The sequence below is a fragment of the Petaurus breviceps genome, unplaced genomic scaffold (assembly GCF_028583685.1).
Source record: "Petaurus breviceps papuanus isolate PSGF00001 unplaced genomic scaffold, PetGlider_PUasm1.0 227, whole genome shotgun sequence".
NCBI lineage: Eukaryota > Metazoa > Chordata > Mammalia > Diprotodontia > Petauridae > Petaurus > Petaurus breviceps.
The window spans coordinates 11,370,922-11,383,674 of NW_027185896.1; the positions used below are offsets into that span (position 1 = coordinate 11,370,922).

General features: G+C 36.6%; 1 protein-coding gene and 1 pseudogene across 2 annotated transcripts in view; one reads left to right on the plus strand and one right to left on the minus strand.

Moving 5' to 3' along the window:
* The window catches only part of QRICH1 (glutamine rich 1), an 88,676-nt gene that overhangs the window by 21,605 nt on the left and 54,318 nt on the right, over nt 1-12,753 (plus strand). The window lies entirely within an intron of this gene.
* On the minus strand, nt 940-6,559 carry LOC138167104 (large ribosomal subunit protein eL27 pseudogene; annotated as a pseudogene).

Genomic DNA, 12,753 nt, shown 5'->3' on the forward strand with positions numbered 1-12,753 from the left:
TCAGAATGTATTTTACATTTTAAAATATAATAGACCTTTGTTTGAAAATATAAAAATCTTTCTTTGATGGAGGATGTAGTTCAGATTTGGCTAGTAGGGGCCATAGTTTTTGCCACCTGCTTTAGAAGAATGTATCTCTTTCTGAATTTTCTTAAATTGGTGTCTACTTAGTGGCTTAGATTTTATCATACTAATTAGTTGTTACCATCTTTGCTAACAATTTGGCTCTAGAGCTTCTACCTGACTTGTACTCTGGAAGGGTTAGAGTATTTGTTTGACTCTCCCTTATCTTTATTCCCAGAAAAGAAATAGTGGGGTATAGGGATGATCTGTTTTAAGGGTAAATGGTAATGTTGATTAGCCGTGGCTGGGTAGGGACTAGAAGGTGAGAGGGGGAAAAGGGTACCTGGAACTTCCCAGGGTGCTGGAGCTATTGTACTTCATTTGGCTCATGGAGACAATGTTACATATCCAGATTTCAAAACTATTGCAGCTACATTCAGTATAACTTTGTCAAAAGAATCCTTCAGGAAATCATTCCTACCCTGCCACCCCCACATTTTTTTTTTTAAGCAATTGGGGTTAAATAACTTGCTTAAGGTTACATGGCCAGTTATTTTGTGTGGGTGTTAAGTATCTGAGGCTGGAACCAATCCCGGGTCTCCTAACTCCACTCCGGGCCTGGCACTCTTACTCACTGTGCCACCTGGCCGCCCCAACCCCCACATTTTTTAAGAGTACAGAAAGTATAAATTGACTTTTAATTGCTTAGTTTTCTTTCTTTGCTTTTGTCACCAGAAAAATCAAGAGAGATGGACCTTGTTTATCAATTTTATGTTCTAATTTCTCTTTTCTAATCTGTAAATTAAGTTTTTTTTTTTCTTTTTCCCATGTGGACTACAGTCTTGGGATACTCTCTAATGTCAGTCATGACTTTTGACCTGACACTAAAGAGGTAGAAAACGAATTCTTTTTATGGTATTTTTGGGTAGAGTAGTTTTAAGTTGTGTCTTGTTCTCTGGAGTAATTTTTAAAAAAAGATTTTAGTTTAGATTTCAGGGTCTTTTGCCTAGGAAATAATTTTGCTTTCTTCTTAGAAATACTTAACATGTATTCCCAGGTTTCAGAGATGATAAGGGTACAATTTAGGAATGAAATTTCTTTGAACAGATACTTCTGGGATATTTGCTCACCATTGCCTCTTTTTCCTTATAGTTAAAGATTTTTTTTTTTTTACACTGGTAATTTGAGCTCTTAAGAGGGGTTGAGGTCTCTGAAGAAGTTAAGTAGATAAACTTTCATTCCTCTCCTTCATCATTTACAACCCCTCTTTCTTTTGACTCTTCTGTTATCACTAAAATACCCTTTTGAATTGAAATTTTACTTCTCGAGTACTTGACTAAAGACTGATTGATTCTAGGAAGGGTCTATTAGCCAAAAATAAAATTGGAGACATAAAACACAAATTAAATGGGACTTGAGGCAGCATCTCAGGGGCTAACAATTATGTGACTTGCTGAGGCCAATCTGATTCTCATCAAATCTTTTGAGTTCAGGTGGGAACTCTCCTAGTGTAGGCATTGGGATTGGGATGAGGTGGGGGGAAGGGTAGGTGGTTGAGTATGTCTTTAGCTTTGGCATGTGCGAACCAGCCCCTGGAAAACATTTGACTTTGGAAATCAGATATCTCAGGGATTTATGACGGAACCAAGTAGTGACTTGAATCTCAAACTAGATTTATCTACTTAGAGTCCTTGGGGTCAGGGGATTTTTGTTGGGCAGGATATTTATCATTCATAGACCTCCTTTTCCCCCATTTAAAAAACTGGGTGTCCCATAAGCATCTCAAACTCAGCCTGCCTGAAAGAAAACTCAATATCTTTTCCCTAAAACCTTCTTTCTTCCCAACTTCTCTGTTACTGTTAAGGGCATTACCATCCTCTCAGGCAACCAGGCTTGAAATTTTGGTGTCATTCTTTTTTTTTTTCCCACCTACCACTTAATAGTATTTTATTTTTTCCAATTACATGTAAAGATAGTTTTCAGCATTCATTTTTATAAGATTTTGAGTTTCAGGTTTTTCTCCCTCTCTTCTTCCCTCCCCACCCAAGACAACAAACAATATGATATACATGTACAATCATGTTAAATGTATTTCCACTTTAGTCATGTTGTGAAAGAAGAATCAGAACAAAAGGAAAAGCCATGAGGAAAAAAACAACCACCACAAAAAGTGAAAATAGTATGCTTTGATCTGCATTCAGACTCTATAGTTCTTTCTCTGGATGTGGATAGCATTTTCCATCATGAGTCTTTTGGAAATGTCTTAGATCATTGTATTGCTGAGAAGAGCTAAGTCTATCATAGTTGATCATTGTATAATGTTGCTATTACTATGTACACTGTTTTCCTGGTTTTGCTCACTTTAGTCAGCATCGGTTCATGTAAATCTTTTCCAGGTTTTTCTGAAATCTTCCTGCACATCATTTCTTTTTTTTTTTTTTAATTTTTAGTTTTCAGCATTCACTTCCATAAGTTTTAAGTTTTTTCCCTATTCCTCTCCCTTCCCTCCCCAAGATGCTTGCAATCTGATATGGGTTCTACACATACATTCCTGTAAAACACATTTTCACATTAGTCATGTTTCATAGAAGAATTATGATGAATGGGAAAAACCTTGAGAAAGGGAAAAAAAACCACAAAATAAAACAGCACAAAAAAGAAAATAGTCTGCTTTGTTTTGCATAGTTCTTTCTCTGGATGTGGCTGACATTTTCCAGTGTGTTCTTTTGAATTGTTTTAGCTCCTTGCATTGCTGAGAAGGGCTAAGTCTATCAAAATCAGTCATCATACACTATGGCAGTTACTGTGTACAATGTTCTCTTGTTTCTGCTCCCCCCACTCAGCATCAGTTCATATAAGTCTTCCAGGTTTCTCTGAAGTCTGCCTGTTCATCATTTCTTATAGCACAATAGTATTCCATTACATTCATATGCCACAGCTTGTTCAGACATTTCCCCAATTGATGAGTATCTCCTCAATTTCCAATTCTTTGTCACCACAAAAAGAGCTGCTATAAATATTTTTGTACGTGTAGGTTCTTTTCCCTTTTTTATGATCTCCTTTAGGATACAGACCTATAGTAGTATTGATGGATCAAAAGGTATTTTGGGCATAGTTCCAAATTGCTCTCCAGAATTGTTAGATCAGTTTACAGCTCCACCAACAATGCATTAATGTTCCAATTTTCCCACATCTTCTCCAATATTTATCATTTTTCCTTTCTGTCTTATTAGCTAATCTGATAGATGTGAGATGGTACCTCAGAATTGTTTTGATTTGCATCTTTCTAATTAATAGTGAGAGCATTTTTTCATATGACTATAGATAGCTTTAATTTTTGTCATTTGAGAACTGCCTGTTCATATCCTTTGACCACTTATCAGTTGGGGAATGACTTGTATTATTATAGATTTGAGATTTGACTCAGTGCTCTCTCTCTCTCTATATATGTATATATAAATCACATATACTTGCTGTAAAGATTGCTTCCCATCTTTCTACTTTCTATCTAATCTTGGTTACATTAGTTTTGTTTGTGCAAAACCTTTTTAGTGTAATCATAATTATCCATTTTGCATTTCATAATGTTCTCTATTTCCTGTTTGGTCATAAATTCTTCCCTTCTTCATAGATCTGACAGGCAAACTATTCCTTGTTCTCCTTGTTTGCTTATAGTATTACCTTTTATGTCTAAATCATGTACCCATTTTAATCTTACCTTGGTATACAGTGCCTACTTTCTGCCATAATATTTTCCAGTTTTAGTCATATAGAGAGTTCTTATCCCATAAGCTGGAGTCTTTTGGTTTATCAGACACTAGATGAGTGTGGTCATTTACTACTATCTTGTGTATCCAACCTATTTCACTGATCCATCACTCTGTTTCCTAGCCAGTACTAAATAGTTTTGGTGATTGATGCTTTATAATATAGTTTTATATCTAATGGCTAGGTCACCTTCCTTTGCATTTTTTCATTAACTCCCTTGATCTTTTGTTCTTCCAGATGAAATTTATTATTTTTCTAGTTCCATGCAATAATTTTTTCATAGTATGATTGTTGTGGCACTACATGAATTTACATAGAATTGTCATTTTTATTATATTAGCTTGGTCTACGTATGAGCAAATGACATTTTTCCAGTTTAGATGTGACTTTATTTGTGTGAAAAGAGTTTCATAATAGTGTTCATATAGTTCTGACTTTGTCTTGGCAGGTAGATTCCCAAATATTATGGCTACAGTTACTTTAAATGGAATTTCTCTATCTCTTGTGGCTGGACTTTGTCAGTAACATATAGAAATGCTGGCGATTTATGTGGGCTTATTTTATATCCTGTAACTTTGCTAACGTTGTTAGTTATTTAAAGTAGTTTTTTAAATCACTAGGTTTCTCTAAGTATACATTATATCATCTACAAAGAGTGTTAGTTTTGTTTCCTTATTGTCTATTCTAATTTCTTCAATTTTTTTATTTTTTAATTTTTAGTAAACATTTTATTTATTGACCAAAAACAGTAGTTCTAAAACCATAGCTTCTGGAAGAATCACTTGTTTTTGCCTGTCTTGTACTTTTCCTCAGACTTGACCTTGGCCTCCCTTCTTGCCTTACTTTTTAGTGCAGGATCATGGAACACATCCTTGTTGACAACTCTTTTGTCCAGTGGGATATCCAGAGTATTTTGTGGGCATGAGGTGGTTGTAGTTATAAATTTTCATGAAGGACTTGATTTTTGATCTCTTGGCAATCTTTTTTCTCATTGCTGCAGTCACTTTTCAAGGGTAGCAGTCAATACCTGCCATCAAGGCATGGCTGTAGAGCCTGTTGGAGGTCCCATCATCAATGTTCTTGATGATGATGGCTTTACTCCCAGAGTACCGCCAGGCCAGGACCAGTACCACCTTCCCGGTTTCATGAACTTGCCCATTTTGACATGAAGCAAATCACTCCTACAGCCAAAAAAAAAAAAAAAAAAGAAAAGCTCAGTTTCTTTTTTTACTCTTATTACCAAAAATATCATTTCTGGTATAATATCAAATAATGATGATAATGGATATCTTTGTTTCACCCCTGATCTTTTTGTGAAAGCTTCTAGCTTATCTCTATTTTACATATAATGCTTGCTGAGAGTTTTAAGATAGATACTGCTTTTCATTTTAAGGAAAACTCTGTTTATTCCTATGCTCTCTAGTATTTTTAATACAAATTGGTGCTGTATTTTGTAAAAAAAAGTTTTCTGTGTTTAATGTTAATTTGTTACTGTAGTTATCTGTTAATTTTGTTATTGATATAGTCAATTATGTTGATAATTTTCCTAATGTTGAACCCGTCCTGCAATCCTGGTATAAATCCCATCTGGTCATAGTGTATTATCCTGGTGATAAATTGCTATAATCTCTTTGCTAATATTTTAATTGAAATTTTTGCATTCCCAATTAGGGAAATTGTTCTAATTTTCTTTCTCTGTTTTGACTCTTCCTGGTTTAGGTATCAACACCATATTTTGTCATAATAGAAATTTGGTAGGACTCCTTCTTTACCTGTTTTTCCATATAGTTTACGTAGTATTGGAATTAGTTGTTCTTTAAACATTTGGAGAATTCACTTGCAAATCCATCAGGCCCTAGACACTTTTTCTTAGGTAGTTCATTGAAGGCTTGTTCAATTTCTTTCTGAAATAGGGTTAATTAAGTATTTTATTTCTTCTTCTGTTAATCTGGGCAATTTATATTTTTCTAAATGCTCATTTCCCTTAGATTGTCAGAGTTAATTGGCATACAGTTGGGTAAAGTAGCTCCTAATGGTTGTTCATTTGGCGAATTTACCCTTTTCATTTTTGATACTTGATAATTTGGTTTTCTTTTTTAATCAAATTAGCCAAAGGTTTATGTATTTTATTGTTGTTGTTTTTTTTCATAAAACCAACTCAATTTTATTTCTTAGTTCAAGTTTTCTTGCTTTCAGTTTTACTATAATTTTTAATTTGGTATTAATTGGGGATTTTTAATTTATTCTTTTTCTAGTTCTTTTTTTAGTTATATGCCCAAGTCATTCATCTGCTTTCTTTATTTTATTCATGTAAGTATTTAGAGATATAAAATTTCCCCTAAGAACTGCTTTGGGTGAATCCCATAAATTTTAGTATGTTATCTCATTATCATTCTCTTTGATGAAATTATTTGTTTCTATGATTTGTTGTTTGACCCACTCATTCGTTTGATTTCCATTTAATTTTTAATCTGTGTTCCCATGACCCTTTATTACATGTAATTTTTATTGCAAGGGGTGGCTAGGTGTTGCAGTGAGTAGAGCACTGGCCCTGGAGTCAGGAGGATCTGAGTTCAAATCTGGCCTCAGACACAACACAAAAACTAGCTGTGTGACCTTGGGCAACTCACTTAACCCTAATTGCCCTCCAAAAAGCAAAAAAAAAAAAAATACCTGTTCATTGACTCAGAGCAAGTTATAGTTTCTATTGGGGTGGCTAGGTGGCCCAGTGAATAGAGCACTGGCCCTGGAGTCAGGAGGACCTAAGTTCAAATCCGGCGTCAGACACTTAACACTTGGGGTGGCTAGGTGGCGCAGTGAATAGAGCAATGGCCCTGGAGTCAGGAGAACCTGAGTTCAAATCCAACCTGAGACACTTAACACAAAAACTAGTCTTGTGACTTTGGGCAAGTCACTTAACCCCAGTTGCCCTCCAAAAGGCAAAACAAACAGACACTTAACACTTACTAGCTGTGTGACCTTGGGCAAGTCACTTAACCCCAATTGCCTTGCCCCCCCCTCTAAAAAGCAAAACAAAACAAAAACAATTTTTATTGCATCATGTTCTGAAAAGGATGCATATAATACTTCTGCCTTTCTACATTTGATTGTGAGGATTTTGTGCCTTAATACATGGTATGTTTTTGTGTAGATGCCATGTACCACTGAAAAAACTGTATATTCCTTCCTGTCCTCATTCACTTTTCTCCTATCATATCTAACTTTTCTAAAATTTTATTCACTTTTTTAGCTTCTTGTTTATTTTCTGGTTAGATTTATCTAGTTCTGAGAGGAGGAAGTTGAGTTCCCCCACTAGTATAGTTTTGTTGTCTTATTTTTTCCTGTAGCTCACATAACTTCTCTAAGCATTTGGGTGCTATACCACTTGGTGTATATATGTTTAGTAATTGTATGGCTGTTGGCAGGCAAGTGTGTTGTGCATTGTCGAGAAGTCTTATTTATAGTATGATACTGTACAGTTACATGACACAAAATTTCAATGCAGGAAAAAACCCATAAATTTATAATAAATGATTAGACTTAAGGTGTATCATTTTTAAAAAATCGTATATTTTTTGAAATGATGCAAATTTCAGAAAAACTGTTAAAAGGTTAAAGAAAGTAGATTTCCAAAGGGGTGCTGAGTAATTTTTTTTTTTAAAGCAATCGGGGTTAAGTAACTTGCTCAAAGTTACACAGCCAGTTATTTCTGGGTGTGGTGCTTAGTATCTGAGCCCAGATTTGATCCCCAGGTCATCCCAACACTGGAGCCAGTGCTCTTACTCGTTGTGCTACCTGGCCTCCCCATAATTTTTTTTTAATGGGGTCAGTAGGCCAGATAAGTTTGGTTACCTCTGGTCTAGACAAAGTGCTCTGTCTCGGCAGATTTGGAGAGAGCAGATTTCCATCTGAGGGAAGTTGGGGAGGAAGACCTATCTGAGCTGATCCTTGAAGGAAGAACAGTAGATGAGGGTGTTACTAGCATTGAAGGATGGCTTATAAATTCAAAGAGGGGAGAGAAATGGTAGGATGAGGTTTCTGGACATTTAATAAAATAATACATTTTCTGTCTGTTTCACTTGCAGCAATTGTTAGAACGGAATGCTTGTGTAATGCAAATGAAATTATATAAATGTCCATACTGATGTATTATTTAAGTTAGAATAAACAGAATTAGGTGAAGTACTGGTGTTGAACTGCAGTGAAAAGCTTGTTTTTCAAAGATTGGGGATGTAAAAGCAACTACAATGCTTCCTCCTTGTTTTTGACTCACAAATGAGACATGTTTCCACTGTATTTGAAGGGACACTGTACTAAGTGAATGTAAATGAGATGACTATGAGTATGATAAGGATTGGTGCATAAGCACAAATGTACTTAGGAATTATAGGAAGATTTTTCTTCCTTTTTTATTTTTTGCCTTTTTTTTTTTTTTGGTAGGGCAATTGGGGTTAAGTGAGTTGACCAAGGTCACACGGCTAGTTTTTGTGTTAAGTGTCTGAGGATGGATTTGAACTCAGGTCCTGACTCCAGGGCCAGTGCTCTATTCGCTGTACCATCTAGCCGCCCCCTTTCTTCCTTTTTTTAAAAAAAAAATATTAATTTTGGTTTTCAGCGTTCACTTTTTTATAAGATTTTGAGTTTTAAATTTTCACCTCCTGCCTCCCCAAGATGGTGTGTAATCTGATATAGGCTATACATCTACAATCATATTAAACATTTCCACATTAGTCATGCTGTGAAAGAAGAATCAGAACAAAAGGGGAAAGCCATGAGAAAAAAAAAACACCAAAAAAAGTGAAAATAGTATGCCTTGATCTGCCTTCAGACTCCATAATTTTTTTTCTGAATGTGGATAGCATTTTCCATCATGAGCTTTTTGGAATTGTGTTAGTTCATTGCATTGCTAAGACGTGCTAAGTCTGTCAACATTGGTCATTGCACAATGTTGCTGTTACTGTGTTCAATGTTTTCCTGGTTCTTCTCACTTCATGTGGCATCAGTTCAATGCAAGTCTTTCCAGGTTTTTCTGAAGTCTGCCGACTTATCATTTTTTTTTTTTTAATCAATTGGGGTTAAGTAACTTGCTCAAGGTTACAAGGCCAGTTATTTCTGGGTGTGGTGCTAAGTATCAGAGCCTGGATTCAATCCCCAGGTCATCCCGACACTAGGGCCAGTGCTCTTACTCGCTGAGCCAGCTGGCTGCCCCTAAGCAATTGGGGTTAAGTAACTTGCTCAAGGTTACATGGCCAGGTGTTTCTGGGTGGATGCTAATTATCAGAGCCTGGATTTGATCTGCAGGTCATCCTGACACTGGAGCTGGTGCTCTTACTCTCTGTGCTACCTGGCTGCCCTGTACTCATCATTTCTTATGGAAGAATAGTATTCCGTTACATTCATATACCACAGCTTGTTCAGACATTCTCCAGTTGATGGGCATCCCCTACGTTTCCAATTCTTTGCCACCACAAAAAGAGCTACTATAAATATTTTTGTACATGTGGGTATAGGAATATTTTTCTTCTAAGGAAGTGATTTCCCAGTCCTCAAACTTCATTACTTTGAAATTCTTATAACCATATTTGGCATTCATCCCTTCCTGTATTTTAACTCCTTCATGTTTTTGAGAAGATTCAGAAAGTTTAATTTCCTCTTGAGTTTCTTTTTGGAAACAACAGTCACTAAAAAGTTTTGGTATGGTCTTTGAATTGTATATAGAAAAAAATTGCCTTGGAAGGGATACTTTTCATGAGTTTTAGATATCAGTTAACAGTTTCTCAAAAATCAGATTTAAAATTTCAAAGATAAGTAATGATTCTAAAGTGGCAGAGTACCAGGACTCAAATGATTCTAACTCTTTATTCTTCTCTTAGAGTGAAACTTGCACAAGAGAAATGGGGGGTAACAGGTCAGGTATGAAGATAATACTGGGTTTTGAATTATGTAATGAACTAAATGTGCTTAATAGACCCAAGTTTTAAGGAAAGCAAAACAGTAGTAGAAGCTATTTTTGTTTATTTATTTATATATGTATTTTTTAAAATGCTTTATTAACTTCTGATTTACATCATTCATTTCCACCAGATTTTGAGTTACAAATTTTCTCCCCGTTTTTCTCCTACCCACTGCCCCAAAATAGCAGTCCCACAGGATATCCCCTCCTCCAATCTGCTCTCTCCCATATTTTCCCCTATACCCCTTTCAACTTTTCCAGTGGATCTCTATGCCCCAGTGCCTGTATATCTTATTTCCCTATTACATGTAAAATAGTATTAATAATAGTATGTATATATATACATATATATATATTTGAGTATTTGATTTTAAAACTTTGAATTCCAGATTTATTCCTTTCCTCCCTTGTCCCCTACCCTTACTGGGAAGATAAGTTCAGTATAGGTTGTACATGTGTGGCTAATGCAAAACAATAACATAGTAGATGTATTGTAAAAGACTGACTATATTTCCCTCCCTCCTATCCCACCTCCCACTTGTTCTATTCTCTACTTTGATCCTGTCCCTTTTTGAAAGTGGGTGCTTTCAACTTCCTTCCCCCCTAGCCTGCCCTCCCTTCCATCCTCCCCCCTCTCATCCCCTTCCCTCCCTACTCTCCTGGAGGGTGAAATACCCTATTTAGGGTGTACTTCATTCCCTCCTCAAGCCAAATTCAATGGGAATACGGTTGACCCATTCCCTTTTGCCTTCCTATTCTTCCCCTCCATTGTAACCATCCACCCTAGACTGCAATCCAGATCCAAGAAGGTTAAAGCAAGAGCGATTACCATCCTCAGACTGTTGCTTGGTCCCCCTACACTCTGCAGGCCAGGAGCTGAAGCTGCCACGTGGCCCCAGGGGCAAAAGCCACGCACTCCCACTTACTGGGTCCCAAAGTCCACACTGCACTGACCTCTCACTTTGTCCTTCAAATCTATGTGTTGATAAATCTGGAAATGGCCCCAGCTGCCACTGATGTGGAGTCCCTCTGGCCTGTGGCTAGTCAGGCCTGCCCTGGGGCTAAAGCCTCAGTGTGGGGCTGGGCTAGGCTCCCAGAGCACTGCCCTGGCCGATTCCTGCCTGCTTACCGGGCTGTCTTCAGTGGGAGGTTAGCTTCTCTGTGTCATTTTGTGGGTTCTGCAGCTCCAAAGTTTGTTTAGAGTCCCCTTTTACATGGATTGGGGAAGATGGAAGCTGGAGCCTACCGGAGGTCCTGCTTCTATTCTGCCATCTTGACTCTGTTGTAGAAGCTGTTTTTAAAGGGAAGGGGACAGTTTCCATGTAAATTTCTGCAAGAATATAGGAGTCAGTAATATGTTCGTTTTTGAAGTGGATGTGCACTTTGGTCACATACTGCACAGCACCAAGTTGAACAAATTAGATCTGTAATAGGAAAGACTTGTTTTAGATTTTTGCACTAATCTTACTATGAAGTTTGTATAACCTTCAGTTTTTAAGTTCAAGACCAGCTAGGTCTCTTACTGTCAACTTGGAAGTTAACTTTATAGTTTCAGTTTTGTTTTCTCTTTCCATTTATATTGTTGCCATTGTGATTATTTTCTTGTTTTTGTTTATTTCACTTACCATTAGTTCATAGAAGTCTTCCCTTCTTTATTCTTTGTTTTTTACATCATAGTAATATTCTAATACATTTTTTTGCTTGTTTTTTGCCTTTTTGGAGGGCAATTGGGGTTAAGTGACTTGCCCAAGGTCACACGGCTAGATTTTTTTTTTTGTGTTTGGTGTCTGAGGCCAGATTTGAACTCAGGTTCTCCTGACTCCAGGGCCGGTGCTCTACTCACTGTGTCACCTAGCCGCCCTTTAATACATTTTTGTGTTACGATTTGTTTAACCATTGGGCCCAGTCAGTTGATATTGATTTTGCTTCCAAAAGGTATCCAGTTGTCAAGCTGTCTCTTAGATGATTTCTAAGGGCTTTTCTGGCTTTAATCATCTATGAATCTATAGTAGATGCCCTAGGAGTTATTTCAAATACAGGGAGTTAGTGGCATCCTGACATACGTGTGTGTGTGTGTGTTTAAAATGAGGTGGTTGAACAAGATCCCTTCCAATTCTCCATCTTCTGGAAGGATTGGATGACCTTTGAAGTCCCTTCCAGCTCTCATCTAGTGACCCTACATTCTTATGATTTAAAGCAGAGGTGTCAGAGATAGCTGGCTCATTTAAAATCACACAAATAGCTGGTAGCTCCCAGTGTGTATTGCCTAACTTAAAAAAAATCAATTCTTTGGCCATTTCTTGCTAGCTTATACATACCATTGGAGATATTGCTGTTTAAAATAACCGTGTTTGTGCTGGCGTTGTATCGTGCAGCATTAATTCTACAAGGTACAAGGTTGGTGCTAACCATTTAGAAACGTCTTATTTCTTCAGAGAATTCTATTGGTAATAAATTAGAGCAAGTGGTTAGATTTTTTTCCCCCACTTCTGCTGTTTTCTTGTCACACTCAAGATCAAGGGAAAATCATTTTTGGTAGAAAAATTTTAGATTAGGTTGTTGCCCTTTCTCTTGCCCCCCCTACTTTGTCTTTAGTTTTGATTCACCAGTTAGCAGCATCTAAATGTACAAAAACAAAGAGGATGGAGTAGCAGAAATAGAGGGTTTAGATCAGTGGTCTCCATAATTTTTTGATCACACATCCAATCAATAAAAAATTTTTTAACATATGCCACCAATACCATATATTACTGAGCTAATTATGTATATTTTAATGCTTACCTCAAAATAGAAATTAATAAAGGATGAAATGATAATTGATCCTAGAATCAATAGGAAACCATTTGAGTTTATTGAGTAAGGAGGTCATATGGTCAGAATTGTTTTTTAGTAAAATTGTTTTGGCAACCATGTGGAGGATGGATTAAAACAAGGAAAGGAGGGAGAAGAATTAAGAGGTTATTGCAGCA